This window comes from Protopterus annectens, chromosome 13.part0, assembly GCF_019279795.1.
Source record: "Protopterus annectens isolate FY-2018-M chromosome 13.part0, PAN1.0, whole genome shotgun sequence".
Classification (NCBI taxonomy): domain Eukaryota; kingdom Metazoa; phylum Chordata; order Ceratodontiformes; family Protopteridae; genus Protopterus; species Protopterus annectens.
Genome location: NC_056747.1, coordinates 82550360 through 82567923, shown reverse-complemented (window position 1 = coordinate 82567923; position 17564 = coordinate 82550360). Strand labels below are relative to the sequence as shown.

Here is a 17564-nt window from a genome sequence, read left to right as displayed (position 1 = left end):
ACGAGAACCATTGTAGTTCAGACGGACAATATGTCAGTGGTCTGGTACAGTAACAAATGGAGGAACCAAGTCTTACCCTTGTGTTGAGAGGCCATGAGGCTGTGGCAATGGGCGATGTCTTCCATCCACTTTCTAGTAGCAGTGCACATTCTGGGGAAGTAAAACATCCTGATGGACAGGCTCAGCAGGACCATTCTGATGCCTCATGAGTGGTTTCTAAATCCTTCAGTGGCAAATATGGTCTTCCAGAAATGGGGTCAACCTTACTGCAATCTCTTCATGTCCTCTTCCAACACCAAGTCCAGTGAGCTTTTTGTTCTGATCCCAGTCACCGAGAGACACTGTAGTCCATGCTTGCCCCCCAGTCTACTTTATGCCTGTCCTCTTTTTCCCCTCATTCCCACGTTTCTACAAAAAGTTCAGAGATTGAAGTGCCAAGTAATCCTCATTGCCCCCTTCTGGCCTCGACAGGTTTGGTTTCCTTTCCTTTGGTCTCACCTGGTTTGTCCACCATGGACTCTAGATCCCTCTCCAGATCTGTTGTCACACCCTTCGGGACATCCCCATCCAGATCTTCCAAACCTGAAATTAACTGTTTGGTTCATCCAGTTCCGGTGATGGCTAGAACTCTGGGCTTTCTTCCTCAGTTAGAAAAATGTTGATTGCTGCACACAAACCATCCACAGAGAAAATATACAATAGTAAGTAGAAGAGGTTTTCCATTTGGGCTCATCAGAACAATCTGGACCCTTTTACGTATCCTGTTTCTGCTATTTTAGATTTCCTGGCTTCCATTTTTCATGATGGTGCTAGTTTCTTTACAGTGACAGTGCAATTGGTGTCATTTCCAGTTTTCCCACTGGGGAAAATTCCTTCTCTTTGGCCTTGTCTGAGCTGTGCAAGGCCTTTTTAAAAGTTACCTTTCTTCTTCACCCTCTTATTAAGGATCCTGCTCTACCTTGGGACCTTACTTTGGTCTTGCAAGCTCTAGTTTAACCTCCCTTTGAACCTTCTGCTAAGGTTGATTTAAAGTTTTGACCTGTAAGAATGTCTTTTTAGTGGCCATCACTTCAGCCAAGAGAATATCTGAATTATAGGCTTTATCTTGTAAGCCTCCATACTTAGTTTTTCACAAGGACAGAGTTACTTTGCATACTAACCTTTCCTTTCTGCCCAAGGTCGCTTTTGAGGCTAACATAAACCAGGATGTTAAGTTGTCTATCTCGCCTTCATTCTTGCTGGATGGGTTCGGAGCCGACCTCGGCTCTGACTCGGCCACTCTAAAAGCTCGAGAGTTGGTTCCACCGGCTCGAGGCTCCCCTTATATCCCACAATGCTAGGCGTGAGTTACCTCAGATCTCGTTTGCCGCTACAGCGATCGAGGTGTTTGGTTTCTACCGGCTTCTTGGTGAGTAACTTTGGAGTAAAATTTAGTATACTTAAACCCCTTTAGTTTTATTTTTAACAGTTGTCTCCCTTAGTTTAGTGGATTTTCTCCCCCTTTCTCTCTAAAATCCCATTTTTTCCACAAGAACTTATAAGTTCTTCCCTCGGGCCTTTAGGCCTTTTTTCTTCCATCCCCTAGTGGTGTGTGTGTGTTTTTTCTCAGAATTTAAAACTTTGGTAGTTTGTTTTATTTTTTGAGTTTAAAATAGGATAGGGTGTAATCAGTGTGTTTGACTGGGTGTGTGTGATTACACTTTTTCTAAAATGTCTAAAGACTCAAAGGTCTCAGGCTTCAAGAAGTGTGACTCGTGCTGTCAGAAAATGTCTCTGACAGACGGTCACACTTCTTGTGTCTACTGCCTGGGACCTTTGCACCTGCAGGACTCCTGTGCTGTATGCCATGGCTTCAGCCCCAGGGTCCTGCAGGAAAGTAAAAACAAACTGATTTTGAGAGGTTTACTCAAGCCTGAGGGTTCCCTTACTGTCTCTTCGGGAAAGTCCTCCAAGGCTTCTAGGTCCTCGGCTCCAGCTACTGAGCCGAGACCTAAGGCTACGAAACCTCCGTCTACATCGGCTCCGGCTGGAGCCGATGAGTCTCAGTCTACAGTTTCTGTGGTTTCCTCGGCTCCGGCTGGAGCCGAGGTATTGGAAATTCCTGTGTCGGTTCCGACCAGACCTTCGGAACCGACATCTAGAAAGAGGTCTAGGTCACCGCCCCTTGGCTCCGTTCATTCGGCTCCAGCATCTCCTCTGCTGTCTGAACGGAGCCATAGATCTCACTCCTCTAGGTCATCGAGGCTGTCGGACCATGACCTTCAGAGGGTAGTGAGTCGACTTCTTAAGTCCGAGGCACTGGCCCAAATGCTTCAGAGCCCGAATCATCAGTCGATGCCTGACCCTGTCCTCATTATGTTCCTCCTCCGACTCCGTTGAGCTCGGAGCCGGGCGCTGAACCGAGACTGTGGTAGCGCCGGAGCCGATACAAATGTCTTCGGCTCCATCGCCGGCTCCGATTTCTTCCTTAGAAGAATCTCGGCGCCGACTTCCATCGCCGGCTCGAGGGGTGAGTGGCATCGGACCCTTGTCCGACCCGCCTCCCTCTCGGGCCGGCGCTGGTGAGTTCGGCTCCGACATCGGCCTCGGAGCCATCACTGTCGGTGCCGAGGGAGGTTTTTAGCTTTTCGGAGCGGGGACCTCTGGCTCTGCCTGACAGGGGTGCGTTCGAGGTCATGCGGAGTGTGTCAGAACCTGGTTCTACTCCACAGTCGGCTCCATCCGCCCCTCCCTCTTCGGTGCCTCAGGTCAAGTCGACTCACTCCCTCATCCTGGACTGCAGAGAGCCAGCTCCTCAGGAATCCCCTGTGGGGATCTCATCCTCTTCCGAGGCCTCTCCTGATTTGGCAGAAGAGCCCCCTCGGAAGAGAAAGTGTAAGAGGAAACACATAGACTCACCTGAGTCCGTCACCTCTGACACAGATTTAGAGGATTCCGAGGGTTCCCCCCGTTCCCCTTCTGAAGATGTCTCATTTGCAGACATTCTAGAAATCCTTAAGCAGAGGGGAAATTGGCCAGCCCTCAACCCTTCGGAGGATGAATCTGTGTACCTTGAGGCGTTTGGCTCTCGCCCTTCCACCTCCTGGGTGTCTCCCCTTGACCCCCTCATGCAGGTGGTAGCAAAGGCATGGACGGCTCCTGATTCAGTGGACCCCACTCCCAGGAGACCCTCAAAATTCATTACAGCACCAGCAGATAAACAGTTTCTGACAAAAGGAGTTTCTGTGGATGCTATGGTGGTTGCTGCTGCCACTAAGAAGGAACTAGCTGATCCTTCAGTGCCTGTCCATCCACCTAACAAAGAATCTAGGTCCATGGACAGGTACGGGAAGCGGATGTTCTCGCCAGCGACCTTTGCAATGCGTTCGCTGAACTACCTATGCCATTTTACTCGTCTTCAAAGGGACTTGATCAAAGAAGCGAGTGATATGTTGAAGGATCCTACAGCTGCGGGTTTTCAAGACAAGATGAACACTCAGCTGGCTACCCTGAACTCCATAGCTAACTCCTCCATGCGCCTCCTTTCGTATGCGGCTGATGGAGCGAGCAGGGCCGCAGGAACAGGAGTGGCCTTACGTAGGCATGCCTGGATGCGGTTATGCAACTTTGCGGACCCCTTTAAAACGTCGTTCACTAATTCCCCGTTTGATGGATCATCTCTTTTTGGTCCTCAAGTGAAAGAAACCTTGACTAGGTGCGAGACTGATGGCAAGACTCTTTCTGTCGTCGGAGTCCGTTTTTCTACTCCTTCTAGGCCTTACCCCAAGGACCAGAAAAGTGGAAAAATGTGGTTCCGCAAACAATCTCAAGGGACTTTGCCTGACGCACAGAGTCGGTTCCCCGCCAGAGGCAGAGGGGGGAACAACAATGGTAGACGTTGCCCTAGAGGCAGAGGGGGTCCGCAGAACCAGGGCAATCGAGAAACTTTCTCCGATAAGCCCTTTCAGCATCCCTGAGGTGTTGCCCGACTGTCCACCTTCGGAGGCAGTCGGGGGAAGATTGTCACTGTACCCAGAAGCCTGGCTATCCCTAACTCGAGACAAGTGGGTACAGTCCATCATTTCTGAAGGCTATTCCATTCCCTTTCTTTGCATTCCAAACCGATCAAAAAAATCCCTTCCAGATGTTCCACCCGCTCAAAGGGATCTTGCAGCTTTGGAAGTTTCAAAACTGCTTGCAAAAAGAGCAATTCAACCAGTTCCAGCAGACCAGCAAGGATCCGGAATCTACTCCAGGTTCTTTTTAGTTCCCAAAAAAACAGGGGACTGGAGACCAATTTTGGATCTCAGTATCTTGAACAAGTCAGTCAAGAAAACACGATTTCGGATGGTCACGCTACAGTCCATACTTCCCCTATTGGGAAGAAAAAACTGGATGTGCTCCATAGACCTTCAGGATGCGTACTATCATATAAAAATGAACAGACGCTCCAGAAGATTTCTCCGCTTCAGGCTGGGAACCAGTCATTTTCAATTCAGAGCCCTGCCCTTTGGACTCACCACTGCCCCCCGGTGTTTACCAAATGTATGGCAGTGGTAGCTTCTCACCTGAGACGTCAAGGATTCCAGGTGTTTCCATATTTGGACGACTGGCTCCTTACAGCTCCCACCGAGCATCTTCTTCTCACAGCCAGCTACACCTTTCGCACTTGTCAAAACTTAGGCATTTCAATAAATTGCGAAAAGTCTGTTTTGTCGCCTTGTCGTGTTATTACCTTCATAGGCGCAATTCTAGACACAGTCAACATGTCTGCGAGGCTAACAGATCAGAGAATAACAGACATACAAAAACTGGTCTCGCTCATCTTCAGCAGCAACAGAGTCAAAGCCAGGTTAGTTCTGAAAGTATTGGGGATTATGGCGGCTGCCATACCTTTGCTTCCATTAGCCAGATTCCACATGAGAATCCTTCAATGGATGCTCTTCACACAATGGTCATACCAGCAACTTCCGATGTCCCACACCATTATGATCACGCAAACATGCAGGAATCATCAGCTCTTATTGGGAAGACCCTTTGTTCCTCCCCCTCCGGTTGCTACACTGACAACGGACGCCTCCCTGATCGGGTGGGGGGGGGCATTATCAGGGCAGAACTGTCCAGGGCACATGGCAACCAGAAGAATGCCACTTGCACATAAATGTTCTAGAGATGAGAGCAGTGCTTTTAACGTTGCAAGCCCTTCAAGACTCTCTTCCCTTGGGAACGATAGCAATCCAGACGGACAATATGTCTGTAGTGTGGTATATCAACAAACAAGGCGGAACCAGGTCCTACCCCCTGTGTCGAGAAGCACTCAGACTGTGGCAATGGGCGATTTCTTCTCAGCGGTTTCTGATAGCAACGCACATCCCGGAAGTCCAATCAAATCGCGGACAAGTTGAGCAGAGCTATCCTCATGCCTCACGAGTGGTCTCTGAAAGACTCTGTTGTGAGAGAAATTTTTCTCAAGTGGGGTCAGCCTTGCTGCGACCTTTTTGCTACTCCCCAAAACAGCAAGTGCAGAGATTATTTCACCCTATTCCCTTTACCAGGCCAACCCAGCAGAGACGCTCTAGTCCAAGTTTGGCCCCGGGGACTTCTGTATGAATTTCCTCCCTTCCCACTAATCTCTCAAGTGATACAGAAAGCTATCGCTCAGAAGGCCTCGTTGATCCTCATTGCTCCTTACTGGCCTCGACAGGTTTGGTTCCCCTTTCTGCATCATTTTCTGTTGGAGCGACCTTGGCATCTGGACCTAGTTCCAGATCTTTTGATCCATCAATCGGGTCAGTTTCATCGCTCCCTTCCCTCTCTGAACCTCACTGCTTGGTTCCTCCAATTCCAACCTTAGCCAGGCTTTCTCAAATATCTCACTCTGTTCGAGATATTTTGATAGCTTCCCATAAATCTTCCACTAGAAAGATTTATTTGAGTAAGTGGAAACGTTTCGCCTATTGGGCTCAAGGAAGGGACATACATCCTTTCACTGCTTCCATCCAAATGGTCCTTGATTTTCTAGCTGAACTCTTCCATGCAGGTTCATCTCCTTCTACTCTTAAAGTTCAACTGGCAGCTATTTCTAACTTTCATGTGGGTATTTCAGAGTCTGCCATAATGTCCCACAAGCTTTGCAAAGCCTTTTTGAAAGGAGTATTTCTACTCAGACCTCCTATAAGAAATCCTCCTCCTCCTTGGGACCTAAATTTAGTTCTTAGTTCTTTGATTCTTCCCCCTTTCGAACCTGCAGCCTCCTGTTCTTTAAAATTGCTATCATGGAAGACTCTCTTTCTGGTAGCTATTACTTCAGCTAGAAGAGTTTCAGAACTTCATGCACTCAGCTGTCGACCTCCTTATCTGTTGTTCCATAAGGACAGGGTATCTTTACGAACCAACCCGTCCTTTTTGCCTAAGATAGCCACATGCCTAACCTAAATCAAAGCATTGACCTCCCTGTGTTTTTTCCAGAATATTCCAATAGGTCTGAACAAAAATTGCATTGGCTAGATGTTCATCGTCAGTTAAGGTACTATTTGGATAGAACCAAACAATTCAGAAAATCTGACCAGCTGTTTGTCTCCTATGCAGAAGGCAGAAAGGGATTTTCAGTTTCAAAGGTATCATTATCTAGATGGCTAACATCTCTGATTTCCCTTGTTTATGAAATTAGACACCAAAAGCTACCTAACAAACCTAAAGCCCATTCCACCAGAGCTTTGGCTACTTCTATAGCCTTCCAAGACAGACTGCCTATTGACACCATTTGTGCAGCGGCTACTTGGGCTACTCCTCACACTTTCATTTCTCATTATAAGTTGGATTTAACTTCTAGGCATAGAGCTAACTTTGGTTCCACTGTTCTCAAGAGCCTGTTCCGTTAGGCCACCCGGGACAAGGTGCTAGGGACGCGGTCCCATCCAGCAAGAATGAAGGCGAGATAGACAACTTAACATATAGAAGTTATGTTCTTACCATAACGTTCCATGTTAGTTGTCTTCTTCGCCTTCTTCTTAAGGCCCCACCCTCCTTCCCCTGGCCTGGACAGACCTAGAGGAGTGTTGATTGTGACCTCTCTTTCTACCACCTCTTACTTTAGGTATATGCTACTGTGCATATTGTCCTGGATCAGGATGCAGGTCACCCTTCTCTTCTCCCTGGTTTATAGAGGTGGACTTTGTTTATAGTTATTCTGTTACTAGTATAAGCTGGGTCTAGCTTACAAACGAGATCTGAGGTAACTCACGCCTAGCATTGTGGGATATAAGGGGAGCCTCGAGCCGGTGGAACCAACTCTCGAGCTTTTAGAGTGGCCGAGTCAGAGCCGAGGTCGGCTCCGAACCCATCCAGCAAGAAGAAGGCGAGAAGAAGACAACTAACATGGAACGTTATGGTAAGAACATAACTTCTATTTATTAATCTTCCTGTCTTTTTTCCTAATATCCAAAACAAAGGAGAGTACCAACTTCATATGCTGGACATTCATAGACAACTTCTCTTCTATTTGGACAAGACTAAACCCGTCAGAAAATCTGACCAGCTTTTTGTTTCCTTTTCAAAGACCAAGCTGGAAAAATCAGTTTCCAAGGTGACCTGGCCAACTGGATTACTAATTGCATTGTGCTTCCTTACTCTTTAAAGGGCATTCCTTTGCCTTGTTGGATTAAGGCCCGTTCCACTAGATCAGTTTCCGTTTCCTCAGCTTTCTGGACTAACTTCCTATTGATGAGATTTGTGCAGCTGCTACATGGTCACACCCCCATATCTTTATATCTCATTACAAATTGGACATTATTTCCAGGAGCAGAGCTTCCTTTGGTTCTGCTGTGCTCAGGAATATCCTTCCATGAGGACCTTCAAAGTTCTTTTGTAACTGGGGACTCTGTCCCACAGGTTGAAGAACAAATGAATTCAACAACTTCAGATAAGGAAGTTATGTAATCACCATCACGTTCCATCTGAGTTGTTGCTTCTCATTTGTTCTTCATCTTCCCTACCTCCATCCCCCTACCTTATGTAAAACCTAATGAGAACTATATACATAAGTACTTATTTGCTGTTTGGGCTCCTGAAGTATTCATTTCTAACTTTCTCTGATTCTTGTGTATGTATGTATTTATATATATATATGTATGCAGTTATGTCATAAGATGATGCTTATTTGTGCACCAAGCTCGATCTGAGGGATGTGGGGGAGTGGAGCATTGTGAGTAGGGGAGGAGCTCAGATTTCAGATCCTAGAGCTTTAGTATGCAGCTGAGTCAGATTCAATCCTTGGATCCAGACCCACAGGTTGAAGAACAAATGAGAGGCAACAACTAAGATGGAACATTAATGGTGAGTACATAACTTCATTTTATTTTCACTTTTGAAACAACCTGTGGAGAAAGATTCAAAGTTAAGGTCTGCATTTAAGGTAAGTTACAGACATCACATTCCACGAGCATTGTCAAATGCTAATGTGCCTTCCCATTCTTTCCAGACCACATGCTGTAGAAGCATGCACATTGATGAGGTAATACTTTGATGATGAGAGGGCACAATTTTTAACACATGTTGAGGAGTCATACCTCTTGGGGAAGAAGAGAAAACTGCCAACTACCAAAGTCTTTCCAACTTTTGATTACAACTTCTGGAAATTAGTAGATCTTTGCCATTAGTCTGTACCTAGAACACAAAGTAAGACTGAAGCTTGGCATAGGAGAGTACACTGTTTACTTTGCAGCTGTATAGTAGACATCAGAGCTGTCAGGAAGGTAGTATATAAACAACAGCAGCGTACTGTACTGAGGCAGTGACATATCTCTGCAGGATTGCCTTTATTGAGCAAGAAAAAAATATCTGTTGTCAGACAAGCTTTCTTATCTAATATTATGGCTAAAATAGATGAGTACACAAACCTTGAAATTCTGAAAGCCATTTCCATGTATGTGACTATATAAATTAAAGTAGAATTATTTTCTCTTTCATCTTAAATTTATAAAAGAGGGATATACAAGCTCATTATGTGTTGAAGCTTCCAAGTGTTGCTCTGTTTAAACTTCCTAAAACATATTATCATAAGGGAAGGTGTAGATTGTTGCATTTCACACACACGGGTGCATAGTGCAAGAGAAAAAATGTTTACCAGATTGCTAATAATTTTAGTTTACATTGTCTATTGTCATACCCTGATTGACATACAGATTTCATATTGTAGCAATGTTAATTTGTCAAGATAGAATAAATTTAAAGGAATTATTGTAACAAAATTGCATCTTTACTTATATTCACTGCACCTGACAACAGAGTAAATCCGTCATTAGGAGTTGAAATGTAGCATTCGTCTTTTGTAAACAGAAATGCTGTCACTTGTCTGTAACAAGTATTATGTATTGTTACTTAAATAGCTTCCAAAATATAAGATGTGGATGTCATGTTAATTTGTTTATCACATTGAGTATGTAACTGTGATTTTAAATACTGCATTTTTTTGAATCACAGAACACGTGTTACATGCACTATAGTGCAAACTGAAGCTTTGCCAAATGTGAACTGTTCGGAAGTTCGCAAGCTAGACGTATGTCTATATGCATAACAGGTTAGTTGAAAAGAATTTATACATCGATAAAATCTAAATAACAAATCTATCATCTCATGACATTTCGCTGACTGATTTTTTTTCAGTTTTCAATATGAATAAGTCATAAGAATGCAGGCCTATATGTTACAAAAATTCTTTAATTGAATTGAATATGATTAGTGAATTGTGCATAATGGTGTTCAAAACTAATTTCAGCAGCATGGATTTTAAGTTTGTAATTGAAATACTTTGTAAGTTGTGGCTCATAAACATGTATGTATTTCAGCTGGTCATTGTTATGCATGTGTAGCTCCAGCACAATTCATTAGTATTTTTAATCTGAAACATACATCAGTCTTTACCTTCCTTTAATGTTCAGTGGCGTGCAACTGCTAATGTCCTGTCTTGCAATAATAATTAATCATGCATCACGTACTTTGCACATACCTCTGTTATACAATATTTTCAAATCAAAATACAGTAAATATAACTTAAACTTGTCATGTCATAATGATAGCACGTCTTATCTTGGTTTCAGATTAAAGTAATTTGAAACAGATGAGTCACCAACTTGTATAAGTCAATGTTATTTACTTTGAAAAATATACTTGAAAATAGTATTTTATTCTGCACTTATTTCAGTCATATCATCACTTTGCTATTAAACTACTACAAGGGACACCTATTTCATCTATTATCACAGATATCAACCACAACTTTAAATCTTTAAGATCAAGCATTTGTGTGGTTGAATATCTTATTATCGGCAGTTCACTTTCTTATTGTGATGACAGCTATATGATAGTTCAACAGTGTATTTCTGATAATAGCACATTGATCATAAGTGTTTTCAACAATTACCTGTTAAGCATTGACCAAAGATACAGTAGATCATTAGAAATATTCTCATACATACATATTATATTGATACCTGAGTAGATCAGCTACAGCAGATCGACCATAAAAAATTGAAACAACACTGCTTATACTCTGAGACATAATCCTGGAACATGCAGATATTTTTTTTTCAGTGAGGCAAGTCCCCTGCACCCCTACACCCCATGCAACTTAAATATCCTAACTCTAAGAAGATTGCACAATACCAGAAAATAAGGCATATCTTCAACTCCAGTATTATAGCAATTTTGCACCAAAGTCATATATAAAGCTACAGAGACAGGGAGGGCATTCTGTATTCACATTGAAGGAACTCAGCGAAGAACTCATCCAGAGCAATCACTGTGAGATGACAATACCACTTGCTGCACCTCTGTGTCACCACTCATTTGCTTTCACTCACATCCGTCCTAGACCACCAATGGTAGCCACTTATAATGTGCAGTGCTGATGTCTGACTGTTTCAAAAAGTGAATGAAAATATGGCCAGCTTGTTACTCTTAAATGCACTACCCCCACATACATATATACTAGCATAGCAATATTAGTTTTACACCAATTCCAGCAAATATAATATACATTGTGTGTCACTACTCCTGCTGTACTAGAGCAGTGACTGTTATTTAACAGTGGTCAAACAACTTCAGGGGTAAATCACTTTTATCCACAGACAGCCTCTGTACCCATCAATTATGTTCACTTTATGGGCTGTGTACAGTTCAGTTGTCTGATTGTGGTAAAAGGATAATAATAGTAATAGCCATGGTAATATATTCCAGGTTTGTTTCACACAAACACACACAAAGATAATCACAGTAAAGTATTCCATCTTACATCACACAGATTCTGCAGAACCAGATTAGTGACTGTTCAAACTAATCAAATGATAAGATGGTCAGTTGCTTTCTTCCACAGAAATCCTCTCTTCCACCCAGCAGTTCTAAGCACTTTGCTGACTGTGTACACTTCAGATGTCTGTTTGTAATAAAAAATGGCCACATAATCTACTTCAGCTGGTTCCACACAAACAGTAGCCACACAGTAAAGTAATTTGTGTTGTTTCCCACAAATCAAATTAGTACTGCAAATCTGGAATAATGAGCAAACAAAAGCAGTGATTTTCCACCACAAACAGTCCCACCAGTTATAGCTACTTTGTTGCCTGTTTACATCTCATGTGTCTGACTTTGTAAAATAAAAACAAATATATTAGTAACAAAATAAGGACCACATAGTAAGATATTCTAATTCCATTTCAGTTGCAGAATCATCCACAGAATATATCTGCTTGTCTGCCATAATTTAAAAAAATGCCTCACACTGTCATCTGCTGCTGCTCTTTTCCATAGTAACCATCCAGTTTACCACTAAATATTTCTGCTTCTTGCCACCTGATGAATTATGTAGCTTGTAGAATGTCAAGAAGCAGAAAACTGCATGAATTTTCAATCACAGTCTAAGTACCATCTTCATCCCAGTTAAATGGAAAACGGTCATCATTATTCCCTTGCACAAAGGTGGTGCTTTCACTGACCCTGGGAAATATAGGCCTATTAGCCTGACTAGTCTAATCTGCAAGGCCATGCATGGAGCAAATCATCATGGACCTTATCAACAAAGATATAGGTAGTCTGCAAACACCTGACCCTACTCAGTTTGAATTTGTCAAAGGGAGATCACAGCTGTTAAACCTGATGGACTTCTTTGAGACAGTAATCAAGGCCCTGGACAAGAGGAAATCTGTGCATACAGCCTACTTAGACTTAGCCAAGGCTTTTGACATTATTCCACACTCAGGCATCCTTGACAAACTCAACCATTTATGTATCAACCCTTATATCATTAGATGGGTCACTAACTGGTTCACTGATAGAACACATATAGTCAAAACAGGGGAATCCACCTTCAACAGCAGACCTTTAACCAGTGGTGTTCCACAGGGATCAATCCTGGGACATCTGCTGTTTGGAATCTATTTCTTTGAAGTATAAGCAAAAACTAATGGTCTGTGGCTGACAAAGTTTGCTGATAACTGCACACTGGGAGCAGTCATAGAATCGCCAAATGATGTCAACATCCTACAAGAGGGTCTTACATGAACAGATGATTGGTGCCAAAGTCATGGCCTTAAACTCAATGCAAAAAATGTATTATTATCCCTTTTGGTAAGAGCGATGTTTCTGCTAGCTACCACATCAGTAACAACACCCTAAGTACCCACTCAGTGGTGAGAGACCTGGGCATGCAGGATGACAGCAATCTTACCTTTGATCACCATGTCTCCACAGTGGTAAGAAGGTCATTTTATATTGCTCATCTCATAAGTAAGGACATTGCCTCAAGAAAAAAAAAGAAATTATAACCCCGGTGTACTCTTACCTCATCAGGCCAATAATTGAGTACAATACCCCTTTTGGTATGTACCTTTCCAAGCACCTGCAGCAATTGGAGAAACCAAGAAGGTTCCTCGCAAGGAAAATTCAAGGTCATCAGTATCTGGCCTACGTGGAGCTTCTGAAATCATTGTCGCTTTATTCTGTTTCATACAGACTACTCAGAGGTGATGTCTGCCTTGCATATAGGATAATCTCTGACCCTGCTTTATTGGAAATGCTGCATATCTGCAAGTCAAATGGTACTCGGGTTACTAAAGAAGTTCTAAAGAATTTAACCTGGTATGTGACATTAACAGAACCTGTTGGAGGGACAGATTTGTCTCCCAGATGTTACCACACCTATGCAGCAGACTCCCACTTCATATCAAACAGAGCACGTCATTGGCCCTCTTCATATGCAGTCTGGACGATTGGATGGGTAACCATAAATTCACCCCAGGGGTTCCATCTGTGCCCCTCTTGGACATGGGCATTAGGTGCTGATCATGGAAATAAGGGTAGAACTTGGCTAGGCTTGCAAGGGCCTTAAGGCCATTAGCCTAGTAACTTCCTATGATCCTGTGAATTGATTGGTCAGGTGCACAGCACCTTCCCATAGGGGGCCACAACTTTGAACAGGGAGTACCATAGGCTGATTATTTATTTATGTATTTATTTAAATAGTAAAGAAAGACTGCTGCCACAGTCACCTGTTGGTAAGGCTGGTCATGCTACTACCTCTAAAATTACTATTTGTACTCTGCAGTACTAACCATTCTTAGGAAATGCTTTCAAATAAAAGTGGCTAGCTGTTATTACAAGAATTTTCCTTCTGAACTCATTGCTGCACAGAGGAACTAGAACATATGAATAAATACAAAGTAACTGTCTTGTGTTCAGTGCCAGCACATTGACGTGAAAATATGCACAAAAACATGCAGCATGAAGAAATAGTTGCTAAACAAAACACTGAAAATGAAAAATGTTCAAGTGCTACCCATAACAGTTGTATATTGATGCAAACTAAATGGTTGCATTATGCCTAACTTTGTCTAAAGGGATCATTTGCAAATAGCACAACAAAAAACAAAGATTGACAACAAACAGAAAACCCTTCACATGTTTGCATTTGTCTCCATGACTGCACCCCATCTAAATATAATCACTTCAAGGTTGTTGCAACTCAAAGGAAAAGTTTAATTCACCAGGATGTGTCCTTTTAAGCATTATATCATTTCAAATCATTCAGACAAATATTACAGGTCTCTGTAGTGGCATATAATTATATGATTTACTTTTCTGCACCAGGATTTATTAAGTCTTCTGGCTGTAACTATTCATCAAACATGAATTTCTTGTTCTAATGCTTGTCTGCAGTTTGAAAAAACACTTTTCAGCACTCCTGAGCTGTAGCACCCTAGGCACTTCATATGTATCCCTTTCTCAACCTTAACTTTAGCAGCAAAAAAAAAATCTTCATGCTTAAAGAGCAAAATAAAATGGCTCTTGCATGCTACATCTGTATCATGCTGCTTGGTGCTCCAATTACCAGTGCACACTCACACAGAGTAAAACAGAGGATCAGCATTCATTTATGAAGCCACAGTATTTTTCAGGCATCATCAGTGAGTGGCATTTCTGCACTCATGCTCCTTCAATACCAGCTGATTGCATCCCCCTAGCAGGTTGCACACTTCACCCTACCCTAGTAGTGATACAGGAGCACTCTCCAGCACCCTTACTTGCCATATAACTTACTCAGGTTTATAGCCCAAGTCATGTGAAACATCAGGTAAGCATGGTGATCCAGCTTTCTTCCACTACATTATTTCTCTATAGAACTGCCTTCTGTCTTCAGAATATTAAAGAATGCCATGTTCAATAACTTGGCATTATCTAGCTCTGTCAGTTGAATATATCTCACCTTTCTGTGGTTACACAGCCAATGGCTTCCTGATATTACCTTCTGTCAGTCTTCACCCAGAAATAAATCATTCTGTCTCCTGAAACTTGTCTTTCTTAAAACAAAATTATATACTTGCCCAAACTGCATCTCTCTTCTACTATTTGCCTCAATATATATTCTAAACCTATGGCTAGGTTTTCTATAAGGCCATGGTTGATAGTTGCTGATGTAGTGAACTCAACGATGACCTAGGCTATGATGGCAAAGTTGATTTTAGAGAAATCTGCAAGATTTTTAACCATGGAGCAGGCACCCACCATGGCAACCCAATCCACAAACTCCAGCCAGCTCAGCATTTTGATCCATTCATTTATCTTCCAACAGAACCAGGTATTGGAAGGGTCCTTGAGACAGAGAAGGTCTGAGGAGGAGGAGGAGTTCTGTCCTGAATATTTGGATAATTCTCCTCCATGTGTTCCAAGGAAGAGGATTTGTAAGGAAACACTTGGAACTCTCCAGACTCTTCTGTGCCAGACACTGATCTTGACAAGGGGGGAGACTTCTGTCCTGCACCCTGCAGTAGATCCCAAGATTGGGGAAATCCTAGAGATGATGGGCCAGAAGGGGTCCTTTTCCACTTAGCCCTTCTCCCCCGAGAAAGAGGTTCTTCAAGAGGCCTTCCAGTCTGCCCCATCTTCCAACAGCTTGAGTGGTCCCTCCTCCTGATAGAATGGTGGACTTAGTTTGTCAGAGATCCTGGAAAGAGCCAGACATTGTGGAATCAATATACTGAAAGATAAAGTTGTTAAGTCAACTAAAGACAGGCCACACTGGAGCAAAGTACCTCTTGTGGACTCGGTTGTTTTGTCTCCCACTTAAAGAAAGATGCTTCGTGAGATGTCCATGTGATTCATCCTCTCAGTAAGGAGTCCAGGGCTATTGATTGCCTATGGAAGTGTATATATATGTGTCAAGTACATTCTTAAATAGAGCCATTAATTACTTGATGCACGTGGTAAGGTTTCAGAGGGATATAGCTGATAAAATACTAGAAACCTTGAAAAATATTCCACTTGGAGACACAAAAACAGATGGAGTCATAATTGCCCACCATGAAATACTTGCCATGTTCTCCATTAGGTTATTAAATAATGCTACAGATGGAGCAAGGAGAGGGCAGCAGGGTCAGTCATTACCATATGGAGGCAGACCTGGCTTCAACTTATAGAATTTTTGGAACACTTCTAGGCAGCCTCTGCCAATGACTCATCTGATGGCTTCATCTTATTTGGACCCAAGGTAAAAGACAAGTTACAACAGAGTGAGAAGGAAGGCAAGATGCTCATCAATGTTAGAGCTCTTCAAAGGTCCTTTGCCAATGACCAAAGGGAACATGTGGTTTGGAAAATCCCAATATTCCCAGTACAAACAATATGGAGAATCTCCTGGAGATATGGTGGATCCTCTAACAGTCACCTAATTAAAAGTTGGGTGGTCCACAACACTAAGGATTCCATGATCCATCCTTTTGGAACAGGCAGCAAAACCTCTGGTGTGCTGCCAGACTGTTTTTCTGTGGAGGCAGTTGAGGGACACATTTCCTTGCACTCTTAATCATTGTTGGTAATCACACAGGATAATTATATCAAGGAAATCATATCCAGATGCTGTTCAATTCCCTTTACAAAAGCGCCACCACCACCATCTCTTCTTCTCTCAGATATTCCAGACCAACAAAAGGAGGGAGCAATTCAAGTCACCAACCTCCTTCAAAACAATCCAAGAAGGCCCACCAGATCAAAGAGGATCTGGATTTTACTCACAGTTGTTTTTGGTACTGAAAAAGAGAAAGGGCCTCAGGCTTATACTGGATCTCAATTTCCCTGAACCAGTATATTTACAAAATGACATTCTGGATGGTGACAGTGCAGTCCATCCTTTCATGCCTTCAGGAAGGAGACTGGATGTGCTCTTTGCATCTTCAGGGTGCTTAATTTTACATAACAATAGCAAGATTATCCAGGAAATTTCTCTTCTTCTGAGTGTGAGCCAATTACTGTCAGTTCAGAATCTTACCCTTTAGACTCAGCACAGTCCCAGGAAGTTTACCAAGTGCATGATGGAAGTATTGGCTTACCTCAGGCTACTGGGGATCAAGATCTTCCCTTATATGTATAACTGCCTCATAGCCACTGCTTAAAGTGAGTGTCTCACCAAAACAATGGAACATTTGCTCTGGTTATACCTATCTCAATGAATGTCAGTCAACCTACAAAAGCCACAGTTTCAGCCAACTCAGACACTGACATTTATTAGAAAGTGATCGGACGGACACCCCACCTCCAATACAAGAAATGGTTAGAATTTTGCTTCAAGATATTCCTACACCAGTCTTAGTATTACAAACCCAAGGATTAATTGCAGCAACCATATACATGGTACCCCCTTACCAGGTATCCCATGAGAGTTCTCAAGTGGAAATTAAGGTTACAGTGGTCACAGCTGTATGACCCAATGGTTAAAAAAAAAAAAATGAATGTTCACAGCTTGACTCAAGCATCAGCAGTGATGGCTTCAACCACATAATCTACTGTCAGGACACTGTTTCTTCTTGCATCCCAATTGTTATGGTTACCGGGAATGTGTTTATGGGTGGGGGACATTGTCTGGAGGAGATGATCCAGGGAACATGGGCAGAATGAGAAGTCTAGCTGCACATCAGAATTTGGAAAGTGAATGCAGTTCTCCTAACACTGCTTCAGGATCATGTTCCCCAGGTTGTGATAGCCACTCTGACAGTATGGCTGTGATGTGGTGTGGTATGTCATCAAACAAGGGGGACCAAATC

The 17564-nt window shown here is 42.8% G+C and overlaps 1 protein-coding gene across 1 annotated transcript in view; it reads right to left on the bottom strand.

The window, feature by feature from the left end:
* The window catches only part of OCEL1 (occludin/ELL domain containing 1), an 841384-nt gene that overhangs the window by 813995 nt on the left and 9825 nt on the right, over positions 1 to 17564 (bottom strand).